We start from the raw sequence: 18,917 nt of genomic DNA on the forward strand, positions 1-18,917 counted from the left end.
CCACGTGACACCACGTTAACTGCGTCATACCGCGTGATACTGTGACACGCCCACCGGGGTATGCCGCGAAATACCTCACGCATTTTGAATGGCTGCATCTGTAGGTGTATTCCATGTTGAAAAGAGAAGAAAGAAAACCATGGAGCCTTTTACAGGTGTGAGGCTTCTTCAGGTGTGAGAAGACCTCACGGCCGAAACGTTGTGTTTCCTTTCTTCTCTTTTCAGCATGCAATAAACCTATTACTTGTTCCTTTGCAGCTGAGGCATGTTAATGTAGCTCCCCAGCTGAACATCTTGCAGACTCTACTTCTCTCCTGTAGAAGTAAAGCAGGGCTTGCTGGGTGAGCTTTTGCTCCGGTAAATTAGGTCACGTGTCATGTTCAATCACTTCTAAACACAACATTTGCTGGTGCTAGCTTTCCCCATGAAAAGAGACATTTCCCTTACAGTACATGACATATCGTTTTTTTTCTATCAATAAGTATAGAAATAAAACAAAAGAAAAAACGGTGTCGCCAAAGAATGCCCAGCTCTGTCGCCTTGGGGAGGTGTCAAGGGCATTGAGCTCCTTGGACATGAAAAGTGCCAGATAAATGCCATTTCTCATCATTTCTCTTGGCGTCAGTTCTGCTATTAAATGGGACGGAGGCAAGGGGCTCAGAGAGCAGGTTAAGTGCACACCGAACGCAGATGTGTCCAAGTGTCTGTAAAAGCGCGGTGCTCCGCTGGCGCTGTTTCCTAGTGGCTTAAGGTGCCTGCCTGGAAAGCAGGTGATCCTGGGTCTGGATACCAGCGGTGCCTCGCTCTGTGTCTTTTTGTGCCGAATGTATCATTTCAGACAAACATGCACAGCTTGGTTCAGTTTAATACAAGAATTAATTTCCTTTCTGGAAGAACTTTTTTCTGAAGCAATCCATACAGCTTGTGAAAGATGAAATTCATTTCTTGGTTGTCAGTGGAAAAATATCGCCGGCTGCAAGAAGCGCAAGTGATTGTTTTCCTTGACCATAAACCTGCAAATGTAGGGAGCACAAAAGGCCATCAGTCTCTGTGGCGCAATCAGTTAGCGCGTTCGGCTGTTAACCGAAAGGTTGGTGGTTCAAGCCCACCCGGGTACGCATGTCTCAGTTTTTCCAATGTAAACATCATCACCGCTAAAGAAGATGGCGCAGAAGGCTCCACAGCCGAAACGTGGTGCTTCTTTTCTTCTCTTTTCAGCATGGAGTAAACCTTTGCTTGATCCTTTGCAGCCTACGCATGCTGACGCAGCTACCTTTCTCTTAACGCGCCTCAATCATTATTCACCAAAACGATCAGCAGAATATGTCGCCTTTGTGGTGATGTCACTCCTCTGCCTCACAAATGTCCTTAGTGACGGGCCATTTCTTTCGGCCATTTTTCCGGAGCGGTTATTGATTGCTCCATCATTTCCCTCATGCTTTCCATCACTAGATTGAAAAAAAAACAGAAACAGGACGACAGGACGACAATCAAATTGCAAAAACTCATCAAAGCACTCGATAGAGTATTTGAATCCACAAGTAGCTACGAGCAACTTTGTCCTGGCTTGTATGAAAGTCGGAAAATGTCAAAAAGAAAAAGATGGTGGCTTTTTCATATTCGTTCTTTTATTTTTAGTTCGTTGGCTCTTCTGTCCATTGTCCTCCTGCCTGGCTCTTGACCTGTGACTGTCTGAACGCACACAGTAGACTTTCAGGCGGGGGATTTGTCCTGAGCCTCTGTGAAAGACCCACCCACCCCCATAAATAACTGCTCTAGAAACACATGAATGCAAAACTAAACCACAGCTTAAAGAGGAGCTCCAACTCAGTGCCATACTAATGTAAACGAAGTAATACTAAGACATGTTCTTATGGATTTGTCTTACCTTGAGATATGTAATTGGATTTCAGGATTAACTTCCACATTCAATGTACTGGTGATTGTTTGCCTGGTCAGTACCTGGGTGGGAGACCTCCAGCGAACAATTAAGCTTGCTGCTGGAAGTGGTGTTAAGAGACTCTTAGGATCTTCCAGAGGTGTCTGTCCAATAGCACTAGTTGCCTTAGAGCTGGCTCAAACATTGCTCAAGAGTATACCTTTCACAGATGCGCAAAGATGAATAATGGGGGTGCACGCTTCAAGGAGCCTTCCAACTGTAGGGACTGATTAGAGACGATCCGTAGCGTGTGTTCGTTTCCATAAAGGCCCCGTGTCTCAACGGTAGGATGGAGTCAAATACTGCCTCGACACGTAACAGCATTATATTAAACCGCAGGACTTGAGGGCTGTTTTGTTTGAATGTTCAAGGCATTCGTAAGAGCGTAGGTCAAGGGCCATTCGTGCATCTCCTGTAACTCGAGTAAAAATGCTATTCAAAGTGCAGTGACTGAAATCGTCGTCCACATTTCTCCGTTGTTGATTTCTTTCTGTCTAAGAAAGTTCTATTTTCATGTCCGAACGGGGAGACTTTATCATTCCAACTTGAAGCCACCCTTAAGTACTCTGAGGTGTGTATGTCTGCTTGCACTTTTGGCGTAAAAGGTTTCTTAAACAGAGAGCGAACTTGAAAAAAGTTGCCGCCGCCGCCGCCGCTGCCGCCGCCTCGCACTCCCTGTCGACTGTAGCAAGAAGGCAGCGGGCGCAACGCTTGCTGTAGTCGTGGCCGAGTGGTTAAGGCGACGGGCTTGAAATCCGTTGGGGTCTCCCTGCGCAGGTTCAAATCCTGCCGACTACGGCGTTCTTTGCATTTGGTCGCGTGCGTGTGTGAAAAAGGACCAGCGCCGTTTTGTTTTCGCTGGGGCCTTTAACACTCTAAATCGCCTGGACCCGCTGCCTTGGAAATCGATTCTTCAGCACCCACGAATGACGCTTTGCGGCTGGATGCAGATAATGATGCTTTTTCTGCAACCAGCTTTCCAGCAGCTCCGTACTGAACCTGTAAGGAATATGCAGTACGCGCCTTTGTCAGTCATTGCTCACCATACCTGTAACTTTCTTATCTAACTCACTACCTCAAATGGTGAAGGTCCACAAACATAAATGAAAAAAAAAACCCTTGTTGTAGATGAGGTGCACAAAAAAGCAGCCCCTGATAGTGTATAACACATTTATACTATTGCAGAGACACATGTAACACATATATATATACTGTATATATACAGATGCAGCCATTCAAAATGCGTGAGGTATTTCGCGGCATACCCCGGTGGGCGTGTCACAGTATCACGCGGTATGACGCAGTTAACGTGGTGTCACGTGGTTAACTATCCGGCGTTGCCTTGTAAAACTGCCAGGGGGAGCTTAACCTCTCATGTACAGCATTTGAGCCTTTAATTTTGAACTGTGTATTACAGCATGTTAATCATCAGTCATTAAAATGTTGGTATATTTTATGAAAGCAAGATTGCTCAGTTGGACAAAAGTACACAACCTACCTTTATCAGAAATATCAAAGCCTTTACTGAAGATATTACTAATAGTATTAATAATGGATGACTTTGGACAAGCTGTATACTCAAAGTATAATTTCTTTAGCACATTTGTACAAGCACTTGGAATCTGTCCAAGCCATACTTTGTCAGGCATTTTGTTTTACTTCAACGGGCATAAAAACTTCCTTGTTTTTAACAGGGCGTTTCATAATTTCTAGCTACGAAAATGATTTAAAATGCGACACCTATCATTCAACTAGAGCTTAAAATATCACAAGGAAAAATACACACCGGTATTCCATTTCTCCCTAAACATTGTAAGCTTCGAAGTCTTTAACTAACGTGATACCGGAGTCAACAAGCATACTTTTAGAATTTGATTAAAAGGGAATATAATATGGAATCGCGTATCTCAAGAAATTAATAACGATATAATTATATTCATGTTGCAAAAGAACTGCAACGGACATAAAAACTCCCTTGCTTTTAACAGAGTGTTCCATAATTTCTAACTACGAAAATGCCAGGTGAAAGGATTTGTAAACATATTTTGTTAAAGCAAGTCAGTTTTTTCTGCAACACATAAAATACATTTTTCCAAGAAAATTTAGCCTTTGTCACTAATGAAACCACTAAATAAAGACATAAATATAGAAATCTAAAGATTTGTTTTATTTAATGTTGGTAGCAGGATGAACTGTCAGAGTGTATATTTTGTTGCAAAGTTGCTGCAAGATGTTAACAGTGAAAAAGGTATTTAGAAATGAGTTATTTCAAGATGAAAAAGAAAACATACACGAAACATGGTTTCATTACGACCAGAATCGGTCTTGAGATATTTTTAACTTGATTTACAGTATTTGAGAGGTATGTCTTAACACCGATACTACAGTGCTTAAGTACTGCTCACCTATATGTTTCTAGGTTTATTTTATGCATTTCATACGGTCAAATTACTTTTGAGCAACTAATAAGAAGCGCGAAACGGTATGCGTTTTACTTTCGTTTTGTGCTGGGAGCCATGGATTGATTAGAGATATCAAGTACATACAAGTCATTTTTTAAATGTTGTAGTTCGTCTTGAAAAAATGTTACGAGTACATCATCTATCAACAATCACACAGGTTCTGTTTCCATATTGCGGATTTTGGTTAGGTATTATCAAATCCAGTGGCGCTGTTAGTTTACTGAGTCCCATGTCACATGGTCTGTGATTGAAACCGGAAAAACCGGTTTAATTCGTCACAGCCAGCACTCTTCAGGTGCGAGGGTCTTCTGCTCAGAATGAAACGCTAAAATGTTTGTGTATATTCTAATGGTAGTGGGGGCAGGGTGTGTGGGAACAGGTTTGGTTGAAATTGCATTGGAGATCTATGTTCTTCACACCTGAAACATTTTCTCTGAAAGCATTTTCTTCGCAGTTTAACCGATCTTGTTACAGCATGTTACAGTTTACTATTATTAACCATATTAATTTTAAGTGCTTAATGTAAAATCTTGTAAAAATATATTTTCATTGTTCAAATATACATTAAGTCTGACTATCATATAATAAGTTAAATACAAAACTAAAGAAAAAATAGGGTTAAATATAATTCAAAATATTTTGCTAACAATGTTAACTGTTTATGAATAATAAAATGTATTAACTAAGGAGTAGGATGGCACAGTTGTTAGTATGTTTTTTGTTTTGTTTCTTTTTCATAAATACAACAGTAGTACCTGATGTCTCAGTGGCTTTCAAAATTAAATTATTTCTCCCTAAACATTTTAAGCATCGAAGTCTTTAACTAACGCGATACCGGAGTCAACAAGCATACTTTTAGAATTTGATTAAAAGGGAATATAATATGGAATCGCGTATCTCCAGAATTTAAAGACCAGACAATCGCAAACTCGTTTTCAATAAAATTATTTTATTCATTCAGCAGTTTGTGAGAGGGACATCCAGCAGGGAGAGACACACACACCGGTTTTCATTGACAACATTGTTTTTTTTTCAATTCCTCTTGTCTAACAGGAATGTTTTGTTTGTGGACAGACTGTTAGACAAGAGGAAATTTGTCTAACAAATTAAAAAACTCCATCCCGGCCTCTCAGTTCACCACCGCGCAGGACTCTGTTGATGCTGTCCCCGCCGGCTATCTCCCCCCAGGAAGCACAGCGGAATTCACAGATGCCAGTGGGACGAATAATTCTCCCAGATGTCCAACTGCTACCCATCACCCAGGAGATGGAGGGGGGGTTGTACTTGCAGTGCATCGGCATAGACGGGAAAGCAAGAGCCGACCGCTACGCCGCCCTCGTGTTTCGAAATCTTGTGACTTTTGAAATTTACTGGGGGTGGACCACGTCTGTAAATTTCGATGGGTCCAGAGGCAAAAGTGCCTTGCCTTGCAATTTCCGGGAAACCATTAGTACGATGGTGAATCGGAGATTCTCAACCCTTGCTGCGTACGACTGGAAAAGAATTCGTGATCGGATCAACGAAATGCTTCGTAGGAGGAGGCGGTCTTTTCCTCTTGTCTAACAGTCTGTCCACAAACAAAACATTCCTGTTAGACAAGAGGAATTGAAAAAAAAACAATGTTGTCAATGAAAACCGGTGTGTGTGTCTCTCCCTGCTGGATGTCCCTCTCACAAACTGCTGAATGAATAAAATAATTTTATTGAAAACGAGTTTGCGATTGTCTGGTCTTTAAATTCTGGAGATACGCGATTCCATATTATATTCCCTTTGAATCAAATTCTAAAAGTATGCTTGTTGACTCCGGTATCGCGTTAGTTAAAGACTTCGATGCTTAAAATGTTTAGGGAGAAATGGAATACTGGTGTGTATGTTTTCTTTAAAGTACCGAGACCAGCCATATACTGTATGTTTAAGTTCCAAAATTAATATCGTTTATGGGCTTCACACGCGTTGCAGTATGCTCAGGCACTAAGTAAAAGGAGATGCTTCGTATTGCTTGACTAATTTTAAAAACTAAGTTATAAATGCAGGCGCTGCTCTGGTGCGTCGGCTCCTACACAGTGCCTGTCTGCTGTAAGCGTTACAATATACATACCCAACACTGCTTGTACCCATCTGTCATGCAAATAAAACACCTTGAATTGAATTGAATTGAGGGGAGAAGGGGGGGATACTAAAGCCAATACTGGCTCAATGGGCTTTGACGTGCTAATGCGTTGGTTTAACAGTCCGGGTGTGGCAGGCTTCCAATGTCGACTCGATTGGAAGACAATGAACGTATTTTAGCCCTAAATGAATTAATAGCAAACATGGTTTACATAAAATACATTTTTCCAAGAAAGTTTATAATAATATGATCTATAGTTGAAATCTGAGCCTACTTTAAAAATAAAGGAAAAGCATTTTCAGAGAGCAATTACGCTGTGTTTATGTAGAAAAAGCGATTAGGTTTATGAGCAATCTAATTACCTAATCGCTTAAAACGCTATATAAAATAAAGTTTATTTAGAGATGAATGATCAGTGTGGTAGTTTAAATAATGTGAGTCAGGAAACTAACACAGCGCCACCGGATTTAATAACGCAATAAAAACGCTATAAAATAATGTGACACAGTACAGCACAGTACAATAATACTGACCATGACTTTAGAAGCATAAATTACCTTACACTCAATTTAAACACAAGCTGTCTTTCTGTATGAACCTCTAAGCTGGTTCATACAGAAAATGTAGAAATGCATTAGCCTGATTATGATTAAAAACACATAATTAAACACGCGTTTGCGATTTAAATCAGAACACGATTTAAATCAATATAAATGTTTATATTGTAACGCATACTGTCCAGCCTCCATTTCTCTATAAAAATTTACTGTTGCACACACACACACAATAGAAGCAGGAACCGCTGTCAGAAGGGAAGATATGTTCAAAATATTGCAAATATCGATCATGTTGTGATATTTTGAAATATAAAAGTCAACTGATTGTCCATAATATCGCTTACCTATTTTTTCGAAGAAATGTTTGTTAAAATGAAAGTCCAGCACCAGCTGGATTCGAACACACAACCTGCCAGTTGGTAGTCACGCACCTAGACCAGTAGGCTACAAGAGAGCTCACCTGATCAGGCAGGCGAAACAGCCCTACACAGCCCTGCCACAGTACACGGATATAATCATACCGTTATTAAATTCTTGAGATACGCGATTCCATATTATATTCCCTTTTAATCAAATTCTAAAAGTATGCTTGTTGACTCCGGTATCACGTTAGTTAAAGACTTCGATGCTTACAATGTTTAGGGAGAAATGGAATACTGGTGTGTATTTTTTCTTTAAAGTACTGAGACCAGCCATATACTGTATGTTTATTTTCCAAAAATTAATATCGTTTATGGCCTTCACACGCGTTACAGTATGCTCCTATTCTTTTTATGCTCAGCTACTAAGATTTCCCTTCAGTGGTAAAATTCCATATAAATATTCGATACTAAAATGGGCACAGTAAAGACATTTAAATCTTTCTACGACCGACCAACGCACCACGAGTGCCCCTGTCGGTCAACCAATCACGTACCACGGTATTTTGCGTCACAATGCGCGAGGCCGTAGCCAATTACCCGCGGTACGTGTCTGTGCCGCGTACTTTGAATGGCTACATCTGTGCATTCAATTATAAGTATTTCTTCGCAGCCTGTTCTTCAGGAAAACACAGCACGGGCGAAACGATCTTCAAAATCTACCACCAGGACGGTAAAAAAGAAAGCGGTAAGACGGATGAAAAGAAAAGTTTATTTAAAGTCTGTTCCTCAACTGATGAATACTACTGTGTGACTTTATTTCTTACATGAATTATGTTATTTTGCCACAGGCTGTGGGTCTTTGCTCTCGGCCACTGGCCAGGGTGCCAACCTGTAGAAGCAGCACCTGTATGGAGACTTTTCGGCAGCAGCGGGAGCAGTACAACGCATTACTGGGGAGGATTGGGAGGTTAGAGACACTCCTGAAGATGCAGAAGAAGGAGACAGTATGTTCCGGCAGTCAAACGGTAGAGCAGCTGTCTCCCGATAAGTGCCTCTCCCCGCCGCTCAGGTTGCAATGCCTGGCGGAAGCTCTGGCCCCCACAGAGCACACACCGCCTCAGGACACTCAATCCTAGCCTCTCTGCTCACCATCGCGCAGGAATTGGCTGATGCTGTCCCTGCCGTATATCTCCCCTCAGGAAGCATCGTTTACAGAGTGGAATTCACAGACGCCACTGGGACGAACAATTCTCCCAGATATCCAACTGTTGCCCATCACTCAAGAGAAAGAGGGGGGGTTGTACTTGCAGTGCATCGGTATAGATGGGAAAGCGAGAGCCGACCGCTACGTCGCCCTCGTGTTTCGAAATCTTGTGACTTTTGAAATTTACTGGGGGTGGACCACATCTGTAAATTTCGATGGGTCCAGAGGCAAAAGTGCCTTGTCTTGCAATCTCCGAGAAACTATTAGTAGCATGGTGAATCAGAGATTCTCAACACTTACTTTGTGCGACTGGAAAAGAATTAGTGATCGGATCAACAAAATGCTTCGAAGAAGGAGGCGCTCTTTTCCTCTAGACTAACAGTCTGTCCAGAACCAAAACATTCCTGTTAATAAAGAGGAATGTAAAAAAAATTGGTATATGTGACAGAGTGCTTGTTATTTTTTCTTTCTTTCTGAATGTGAAATACTCCAATACTTCCCCCTACCCTTCTGGTATGTTTGAGAGAGTGTATGTGATACGAATGAAGTGTGAATGATACTTACCCTTTTGTTGTTTCCCAAAAATCACTGCAGTGTTTTCCCCATTTGGAGTATTGTATTGTATTGTATTGTTTTGTGTTGATCAAGATGGCCACCAGTCACCTTTCCTGTTTGTAGTATCACACAAATGATCTTAAAGGGAAAGGTTACTGGTGAGCCATCTATAAATAACTGATGTAAGGTTAGTTGTTTTGTTTAAGTGAATATATATCAGTTGCATGACTCTGTTAAAATTTATAAGTAATTTTGGGATGGTTAAATACTTTATTTTGATCAATCTGCCCATCTCTGTTAACAAAAATGTGAGCGAGTCCCTTTAAGAGGATGGTCCTTAGAAGAGGAGGGGCTATAAAAGGGACTGGGAGAGCTCAGTATGGGGGAGGGTGCCTTGGAGGAAAGGTGTGGAGAGTATTCCTGTGAGGTTTTTTTTTTGTTATCCTTATTTTTTGGCAATAAATCCAGTTTTGTTTGCATTTGAAGGCTGCTGTGTGGAAGTTTCTTTTCTTTTGAGCCAAACCTGGTCACTTGGCTGGTGACAGTACAAAAGTAAAATTACAATTACTTTTTGACAATGAAAACCGGTGTGTGTGTGTCTCTCTCTCTCTGTTGGCGCACGGGCGTGGTTGAGTGCTGTGCCAGCCATACAGACCATTAAAGTGTCCCTTTTCATTCAACGGGTGTCTGAGTTGCTGTGTTCCAATGTCACTGAGTTAAACCCAACGTAAAACAAGAACTGATCAATGCGATCTACAAATTCTGGGAGGAAGAACTGACCAAACAAAATTGCAACAATTTTATTAACAGGCTGTTTCGTGTTCTTCCTAGGATTGTTGAGAGGGGCGGGGAGGGGGGGGGGGGACATTCGGGAATATGAGTCTGATTAAGAATGAATAAAAGCATTTTATTAAAAACACGTTTGCATTTGTCTGGGTGCTGACAAAGTAAAAAACAATTACTTTTTGACAATGAAAAACTGTGTGTGTGTCTCTCTCTCTCCACTGACGTTTGTAATCGTTTTTATTTTTAAATACATTTTAGCAAAGTCATGTACCATAAAAGTATGATAAACCATTAATACTTTAGCTGGAGTTTAAATAAAGTCGATGTTTTCTCTTTTTGGCTAGACTTGACTATTAAGCCATGAGATAAACAATAGTTTGTCATTAAACAACGTTATGTTTATTAATCTTCCTTGTTATGCACAGTGAGAATGATAATGTAATGAGAATTAATTTAATCACAGAGTGCTCATCATTTGTGCTAGGAAGAAAACAGATAGGTGTTCTGAAAGGTCACATATAAAGAAGACCCAAAAACTCAGATTTCCGGAGTTAAAAGCTGCCTTTATTTTCTTCTCCGTCACCACCTGCCAGCGAGCTCTCCCGCGACCCGACCAGAGAGAGACACACGACGAGCCCTGCAAATAAAGCACCTTGAATTTAATTGAATTGAGAGAGAGGGGGGGGAGGGCAAGCGAGGGAGAGAGAGAGAGGGCGAGCGAGCAAACAAGCGAGAGAGAGAGAAACACCCAGGGGTGCAGAACCAGGGAACTATTTACATATTAAAACTATTTCCCAAATTGAATATGTGCTTTTCTATATTTATTGTCAATTAATTGTCCATAACATTGCTATTCTATTTTTTCAAAGAAATGTTTGTTAAAAGGAAAGTCACAGCACCACTGGATTTGAACACACAACTGCTGGTTTAGTAGGGGGGCACCTAGAACACAGGACCACCCACAAGGTCACATGAGGAGAGGTGAAACAGCCTTACACAAATAGTATCAACAGACATTGTACAGCGTGTACTATTCTTGTGTTGCGGTACATGAATATAATTATATCGTTATTAATTTCTTTAGATACGCGATTCCATATTATATTCCCTATTAATCAAATTCTAAAAATATGCTTGTTGTCTCCGGTATCGAGCGTATTCGCAGAAAAGGTTAAAACTACCACTTTTTATACACGTTATTCCACATGTTAGTTAAAGACTTCGATGCTTAAAATGTTTAGGGAGAAATGGAATACTGGTGTGTATTTTTTCTTTAAAGTACCGAGACCAGCCATATACTGTATGTTTATGTTCCAAAATTAATATCGTTTATGGCCTTCACACGCTTTACAGTATGCTCCTATTCTTTTTATGCTCAGCTACTAAGATTTCCCTTCAGTGGTCAAATTTCATATAAATATTCAATACTTAAACAGGCACAGTAAAGACATTAAATATACCTATACATACTGTATACAGTACAGTTTGCATACAGTAATATGTTTATGTTCCTAAATCAATATCTTTTATGAGCATGTGAAAGGCATGGTGAATCGGAGATTCTCAAAAATTACTGTACTTTGCATGATTGGAAACAAATGCGTGATTGTGAAATGCTGTGGTGTTACTTTTACAAAGACGGTCAACAAAAAAAAGAATGTGGACCAGGGCAATACTTTGAGTTTACAGTTTGTCCAAGGTCATTCATTATTAATACTATTAGTAATATCTTCAGTTAAGACTTTGATGGAGACAGCTCAAACATGAGAGGTTGTGCTTTATTAGCTCCACCTTGCGGAAATTCTGGATACTATTATTTAACTTGCGGTACCACGTGGTATCATGCGGCACTATGCGAGAATTTACGGTATTAATACAGTAACTTGCGGTACACTGCGTCAAGCGCACCACAAAATAATGCGGTATCGCCCGCTTGTTTTGAATGGCTGCATCTGTATTATTCTGCATCCACGAACGACATTTCACACCTGGAAGCAGATAATGACTCTCTATGTGTTCGCATGTCTTGTGGCCTACTCTTAGCCTTTGAAAACTCAATTAATAAAGCTGAAAGAACCGACTCCATAGGTCTACCTAGTGGACGAGGACGAGCAGCGGCGATAGCAGAGAAGGAGTGAGGATGGTGCAGATGGAAACTCATTTTTACGCGCTCCTCTGGAAGGAATGCAAATAAAAGCCTAAACCCGAAAACAGTAGTGGCCGTAAGAGGAAATACCTCCTAGTGGCACACTAGTGCTCCTCGTTAGTATAGTGGTGATTATCCCTGCCTGTCTTGTGAGAGACCAGGGTTTGATTCCCCGACGTGGAAACAATGTAGCTTTTGTCCAATCAGATTCCAATGTGTGGGATCTTACGTAATTTCCCTTCTCCGTCATTTTCTGAGCCCTATTCCAAAGGGGCATTCTGTCCACTCCACAATGCTTTTCGAAAACCTTCCTGTGTGTTTGATTAGTGTTGATTTGTTTCGAAAAAGCTCGAAGAAAGGAAGACTGATCTAGCTCTATATCAGGAGTGGGATTTCAACCCACACCTCCAGGGAAGACTGCAACCTAAAAGCAGCGCCTTACACCACTCGGCCATCCTGACATGTGCCGCCGGCCCCAACCGGTCCGATGAGCCACCGCGATCCTACTGCGTTCCTCGATCATTGCACTGTTATTAAATTTACATGGAGTGACAGTAGTACTGAAATCTTTGAAAAATCTGTCGGCTTTCATGACCCGTTTACTTTGTGGAGTGAATGTTGCACACTTGCGAGAAAACGTTTGTGAACCCTTTGGAATTATCTGGATTTCTACATGAATGACTCCTAAAATGTGATCTGATCTTCATCAGAGGCATAATAATCAATAAAGACAGTCTTATTTAACAAACAACACACACGACATTTTACATTGTCAATTCAATTCAATTCAATGTATTTCTATATAGCGCCTTTCACAACAAGGTTGTCCCAAGGCACTTAACAGTGCAAGTTGTTAAGAGCCTTGTGTCTAATATGACGCCTAGGTTACGTGCTGTGTCTTTGAGGCAAATTTTTAAATCCTCTGAGTTAAGTGCTGAAGTTATAGTAGTCCTATCAGTATTGTTGCCTCCAATCAACAGATCCTCAGTTTTATCAGAACTGAGTAACAAAAAGTTTTCACACATCCAAGTCTTTCCTTCATTAATGCATTTAACTAAAGTGATAATAGAAGAGTTGTTGTTTGGTGTAAACGAAATGTATATTTGAGTGTCATCAGCATATGAATGAAAGTTCATATTATGTTTTCGTATTATCCTACCTAGCAGCAGCATGTAGAGAGAGAGCAATATTGGTCCCGGCACTGATCCCTCTGGTACCCCAAACTGAACTGGTGATGTTGATGAAGCAGTATAATTATTAGATATTTGAACATAATGAAAACGATTAGTTAAATATGAAGTAAACCACTTAAGGACAGTTCCAGATAAGCCAACCTCAAACTCAAGCCTGTGTAACAAAACAGAGTGGTCAACCGTGTCAAAGGCAGCACTAAGATCTAGAAGCACAAGCACTGTTGCATTCCCCGCATCAGTAGCTAACAGAATATCATTTACGACTCTTGTTAATACAGTTTCAGTGCTGTGGCCTGGGCAGAAACCAGACTGAAATTTCTCAAGTATATTATTTGAATCCAGATACGATTGAAGTTGGGTCACAACTATTCTCTCAAGACTTTTAGATTGAAATGGGACGTTTGAGACAGGCCTGTAGTTGTTAAGAACTTGTGGATCCAAATTTGACTTCTTAAGGAGCGGTCTAACAACCGCTACCTTAAATCGATCAGGTACAATGCCTGACACAAGGGATGCGTTCATCATACTAATTATAGGTCCTGCCAGTCCTTCGAGGGAATCGTTGACTAGCTGAGTGGGGATGGGATCTAGCAAAAAGGTGGTTGACTTTGTCTTAATAATTAATTTCTGGAGTTCTTGTTCATCGTCTTTATCTTTATTGAACAAGTACAGTATCTTTATTGAACAGATGGTTTAAACAATCAAGGTCATTGATGGAAAAATATGTGAACCCCTCGGATAATGACATCTTGAAAGGAGGGTAATTGGAGTCGGTTATTCCAATCGATGAGTCAGCTGATGAGTCAATTCAGGTGTGGGTTTGACCTGCCCTGCCGCAATAAAAATCACACAATCCTGGATAGCTGCTCTTCACATCAGAATTCTGTTGACGTACAATATGGCCCGATCAAAAGAGATTTCAGAGGACCCCGGAAGAAGAGTTGTTGAAGCTCATAAGACTGGAAAGGGTTACGAAAGGTTTTCTAAAGACTTGGGCCTCCATCAGTCCACAGTCAGGTAGATGTCAGCACCGTTGCTACTCTCCCTAGGGGTGGGTGTCCTACAAAGATCAGTGCAAGGACACGCTGTACAGTCCTCAAACAGATGACAGAGAACCCCATGACAGCTAAGGATCTGCAGGCATCTCTTGCACGTGGTAACGTCTGTGTTCATGAGTCCACCATAAGAAAAAATCTGAACAGGAGTGGTGATCATGGGAGGTCACCACGGAGGAAACCACTGCTCCCTTCAAAAAATAAAACACCACTGCCCCTCTCAAGTTTGCTAAAGACCACATGGATGTTCCACAGCAACTCCTGGAACAATGTTCTGTGGACAGATGTGACAAAAGTTGAACTTGTTGGTAAATGTGCACAGCGTTATGTTTGGAGATAACAAAACACTGCATACCAACTCCAAAACCTCATCCCAACTGTGAAGCATGACGGAGGCTGTATGGCTTGCAATCATCAAGGGGCCGATGAATTCCAAGTTGTATCAGGAAATTCTACAGCAGAATGTCAGGGTGTCTGTCTGTGATCTAAAACTCGAAAGACGCTGGGTCATGCAACATGACAAAAACAAAGGAGTACATCAAAAACAGATTGACTGAAACAGAAGAAATTCTGTATTTTGGGATGGCCAAGTAAGAGTCCTGACCCCAATCCCATTGAAGTGCTGTGGTGTGATCTGAAGCAGGCCATTCAGCGCAAGACATCCCAAAAAGATACATGAACTGAAACAGTTTTGCATAGAGGAATAGGCCAAAATACCTCCTAACCGCTGCTCAGGTCTGATCAGCCGCTACAGAAAGTGTGTATTGAGGTTTTTGTCAATAAAGGAGGTTCCACTAGCTCCTTATTATAAGGGTTCACATACTTTTTCCATCAATGACCTTGATTGTTGAAACCATTTGTTCAGTAAAGAAACAGCAATGTAAAATGTTGGGCATGTATTGTTTGTTAAATCAGACTATCTTTCTTAATTATTATGACTTACATGTAGATAAAGATTAGATCACGTTAGGAGCCATTCATGCAGAAACCCACATCATTCCCGAGGGTTGTTTACAAAGGTTTTTCTCACAACTGTATGTGAGAAAAAAGGTGAGATACTCACTGGTGGGGTTGTAGCTTTGCAAATGGCAAGGACATTTGTACACTCATAATGGGACAGGAGCACTCTAGAGAGAACTCAAATCCACAATCCCTGGCTTAGAAGGCCAGTGCCTTATCCATTAGGCCACTGAAGCATGCTGGCTAGGGTCGATCACGCTGATGAAAAGACAGTTTATTTTTTTTCTTTGCTATTTTACAGCGATCTGCGAAATTAGGGAAGCTAGGCAGCAGAAGGACCGGCATCCAATCACGGTGGTACACACACACACGCTCTCACTCATCTGAGCTACAGGGTAACCAAGATGATCTCAGATGCGCCGAGCTGCTACGGAGCATATTGAATTGATCGACGGTGAATTGTCTCTCAGACAGGCTTTTCACCTCTGAGCTCCCTGACTGACAGTGATCAGCTAGGTAGTGAAACAGTCAGCTGCTTCTAAGCCTTAAACAGCTGCATCTGAGCGCTTCCACAGAGAGATGATTTGAAAGCCGAACATCGCCCATTCGGGACACCTTACCATCACTAGTTTAAGAGACTCTTAAGGTCTTGCAGAGGTGCCTGTCTAATAGCATGCGCTTTGCAAGGTATAGGTGTTTAGGCTGAGGTGGAATGCCTGTTAATAAAGTCTTTTTCTAAAGGGGCCTCGCACTCTTTTCCAAGCGGAGGACCCCATCCCCACTGAGCGTCACGATGTAGTCATGTCCTAGGACATCACCTGTTAGTCTCCATTTGTCTGCCACCAACACTTCAGGTTATGGGGTCACAACCGCAACCCAGAACAGAGGAGCCATTGGCGTTCTCGCTGTACAGACTGCTCTGAAGGTGGGGCGCTTGAATCTCGCTGTTGGAGGCCGTCTGAAACTGACCCAAGCCTTTCCCTTGAATTAAATGTAAATAAGAAATTAACCCCAGATGCACATGGAATCAATCACGTGTTTCCTTTGAGCCATTTCAAAGACTGCTCAAGAGTTTACCTTGCACAGATGCGCAAAGATTAATGATGGGGGTGCACGCTTCAAGGCGCCTTACAACTGTAGGGACTGATTAGAGACAATTCGTTGCGTGTGTTCGTTTCCATATATGCCCCATGTTGCAGTGGTAGGATGAAGTCAAATACTGCTTGGACACGTAATGGCATTCTATTCAACTGTAGGACTTGAGGGTTTTTTGTGCTTTGTTCTGTTTTCGTTGACATCGCATTCGTAAGAGCGTAAAAAAAAGGCAATTCCAGCATCTAACACTAATAAAAGGCTATTCCAACTGCAGTACTGCGCACACAATTCTCCGTTATTATTACGTCCTTCATTTTGTCTAACAAAGTTCCCTTTTCCTGACCGGACGGGGAGACTTTATCATTCCAACTTGAAGCCACCATTAAGTCCTGCGAGGCACGTTTGTCAAAGTTTTTTTTGTTGTTGTTGTTAAACAGAAAGCGACTTTGAAAAAGGTTTCCGCCGCCGCCCAGCACTCTATGTTAGACTGTATCAAGAATGCAGTGGCGGCAGCTGTGGTATACTCTGCAGGCGTGGCTGAGTGGTTAGGGTGACAAGCTAGAAGGCTGTTGGGGTCTCCCCACAAAGCTTCAGGTCTTGCTGACTATGGTGTCGTCGTGTGCCTGCGCAACAAAGGAAAAACACCTGTTTTGCTTTTCCTGCTACTTTTAAAACACTAAATCACTTGGACCTGCTACCTTAGGCATATATTATTCTGTGTCCACCAATGACATTTCGCACCTGGGAGCAGATAATGACTCTCTATGCGTTTGCATGTCTTGTGCCCTACTCCTAGCTTTTGAAAACCCAATTAATAAAGCTGAAAGAACCGACTCCATAGGTCTTCCAAGCGCACGAGGGCGAGCAGTGGCGATAGCAGAGGAGGAGTGAGAATGGCGCAGATGAAAACTCATTTTTACGCGCTCCTCTGGAAGGAATGCAAATAAAAGCCGAAACCCGAAAACAGTAGTGGCCGTAAGAGGAAATACCTCCGAGCGGCACGCCAGTGCTCCTTGTTAGTATAGTGATGAGTATTCCTGCCTGTCATGTGAGAGAACGGTGTTTGATTCCATGACGGGGAGACGACGTACCTTTTGTCCAATCAGATTCCAAAGTGTGGGATCTTACGTAATTTCCCTTCTCCGTCATTTTCTGAGCCCTATTCCAAAGGGGCATCCTGTCCACTCCTCAATGCTTTTCGAAAACATTCCTGTGTGTTTGATTAGTGTTGATTTGTTTCAAAAAAGCTCAGAAAAAGGAAGACCAACTAGCCCATTGTCAGGAGTGGGATTTGCACCCACGTTTGACGGGGAGACTGCTACCTAAACACAGCACCTCAGACCACTCAGCCATCCTGACGTGTACCCCTAGCCCCAACCGGTCTGATAAACCACCGCGATCCCACTCTGTTCCTCGATCATCGCACTGTTATTAAAGTTACATGGAGTGACATCAGTACTGAAATCTTTGAAAAATCTGTCGGCTTTCATGACCCGTTTACTTTGTGGAGTGAATGTTGCACACTTGCGAGAAAACGTTTGTGAACCCTTTGGAATGATCTGGATTTCGACATGAATGGCTCCTAAAATGTGATCTGATCTTCATCTGAGGCATAATAATCAATAAAGACAGTCTTATTTAACAAACAACAGACACGACATTTTACACTATCAATTCAATTCAATTCAATGTATTTCTATATAGTGCCTTTCACAACAAGGATGTCCCAAGGCAGTGGCTATAAAAAAGGGAGCACAGGGCGTAGTGTGGCTTAGTTGGTTAAAACACCTGTTTAGTAAATAGGAGCTCCTGGGTCCAAATCCCAGCAGTGGCTGTTTTTTTCTGTCTTCTCGAGCAGAACTGGTCATTATGGACAATCGCCTACGGCTAGCCTTAATTAAATGCAAGTATTCATTTCCTGTCTTAAGCGACTTGTTTTTCTTAAAATGGATGCAACTTGCAAAAGATGAAATACAAACCTTGCTAATCAGCACTCGTGGCTGGCAAACAAAGTCAGCAATGTTTTTTCATTAACCTTAGCCTTGCAAATGGAGAAGAGTTAAACGATTGAGTCCATGCAGCTTAATCGGTCCGCACATCGGGTTCTTAACTGAAAGGGTGGTAAATCGAGCTCACCCCAGTCCTTGATCTTTTAAAGAGGATAAAAAATTGAACCTAAAGGTAACATCTATCCTCGCTCCAGAGTAAATCACACGTTGAGAACATTTTTTTTCACTTTACCGTGAGTCGGGCTCGGCTGCAAAGAGGCGAGAGCAGAGCAATGAGGTCACGGGGACAGGGTAGTCACACGCTGGCGGTTTGAACATGCAGAAGATCACTGAGGAATGTAGGTGGACCCTCTGTGCACCATCGGTCCGCACTCTGGACTCTGAATCCTCAAATCCGAGTTTAGGTCTCGGTGGAACCCGAGCCGCAGTTCCTTCTTAAAACATAATCTGGTGAGCGTTTCTAGCTTTTATGATGACAGAGTCA

The 18,917-nt window shown here is 41.8% G+C and overlaps 2 non-coding genes across 2 annotated transcripts; one reads left to right on the forward strand and one right to left on the reverse strand.

Moving 5' to 3' along the window:
• The first annotated feature begins 2,655 nt into the window (after positions 1 to 2,655).
• On the forward strand, positions 2,656 to 2,737 carry trnas-uga (transfer RNA serine (anticodon UGA)). Its single transcript has one exon. It is a non-coding gene; the product is annotated as a tRNA-Ser (tRNA).
• A 9,762-nt stretch (positions 2,738 to 12,499) lies between these two features.
• trnal-uag (transfer RNA leucine (anticodon UAG)) lies at positions 12,500 to 12,582 on the reverse strand. The gene has a single exon. It is a non-coding gene; the product is annotated as a tRNA-Leu (tRNA).
• Positions 12,583 to 18,917: the final 6,335 nt, after the last annotated feature.

This window comes from Atractosteus spatula, unplaced genomic scaffold (assembly GCF_055471065.1).
Source record: "Atractosteus spatula isolate fAtrSpa1 unplaced genomic scaffold, fAtrSpa1.hap1 Scaffold_9, whole genome shotgun sequence".
Taxonomy (NCBI): Eukaryota; Metazoa; Chordata; class Actinopteri; order Semionotiformes; family Lepisosteidae; genus Atractosteus; species Atractosteus spatula.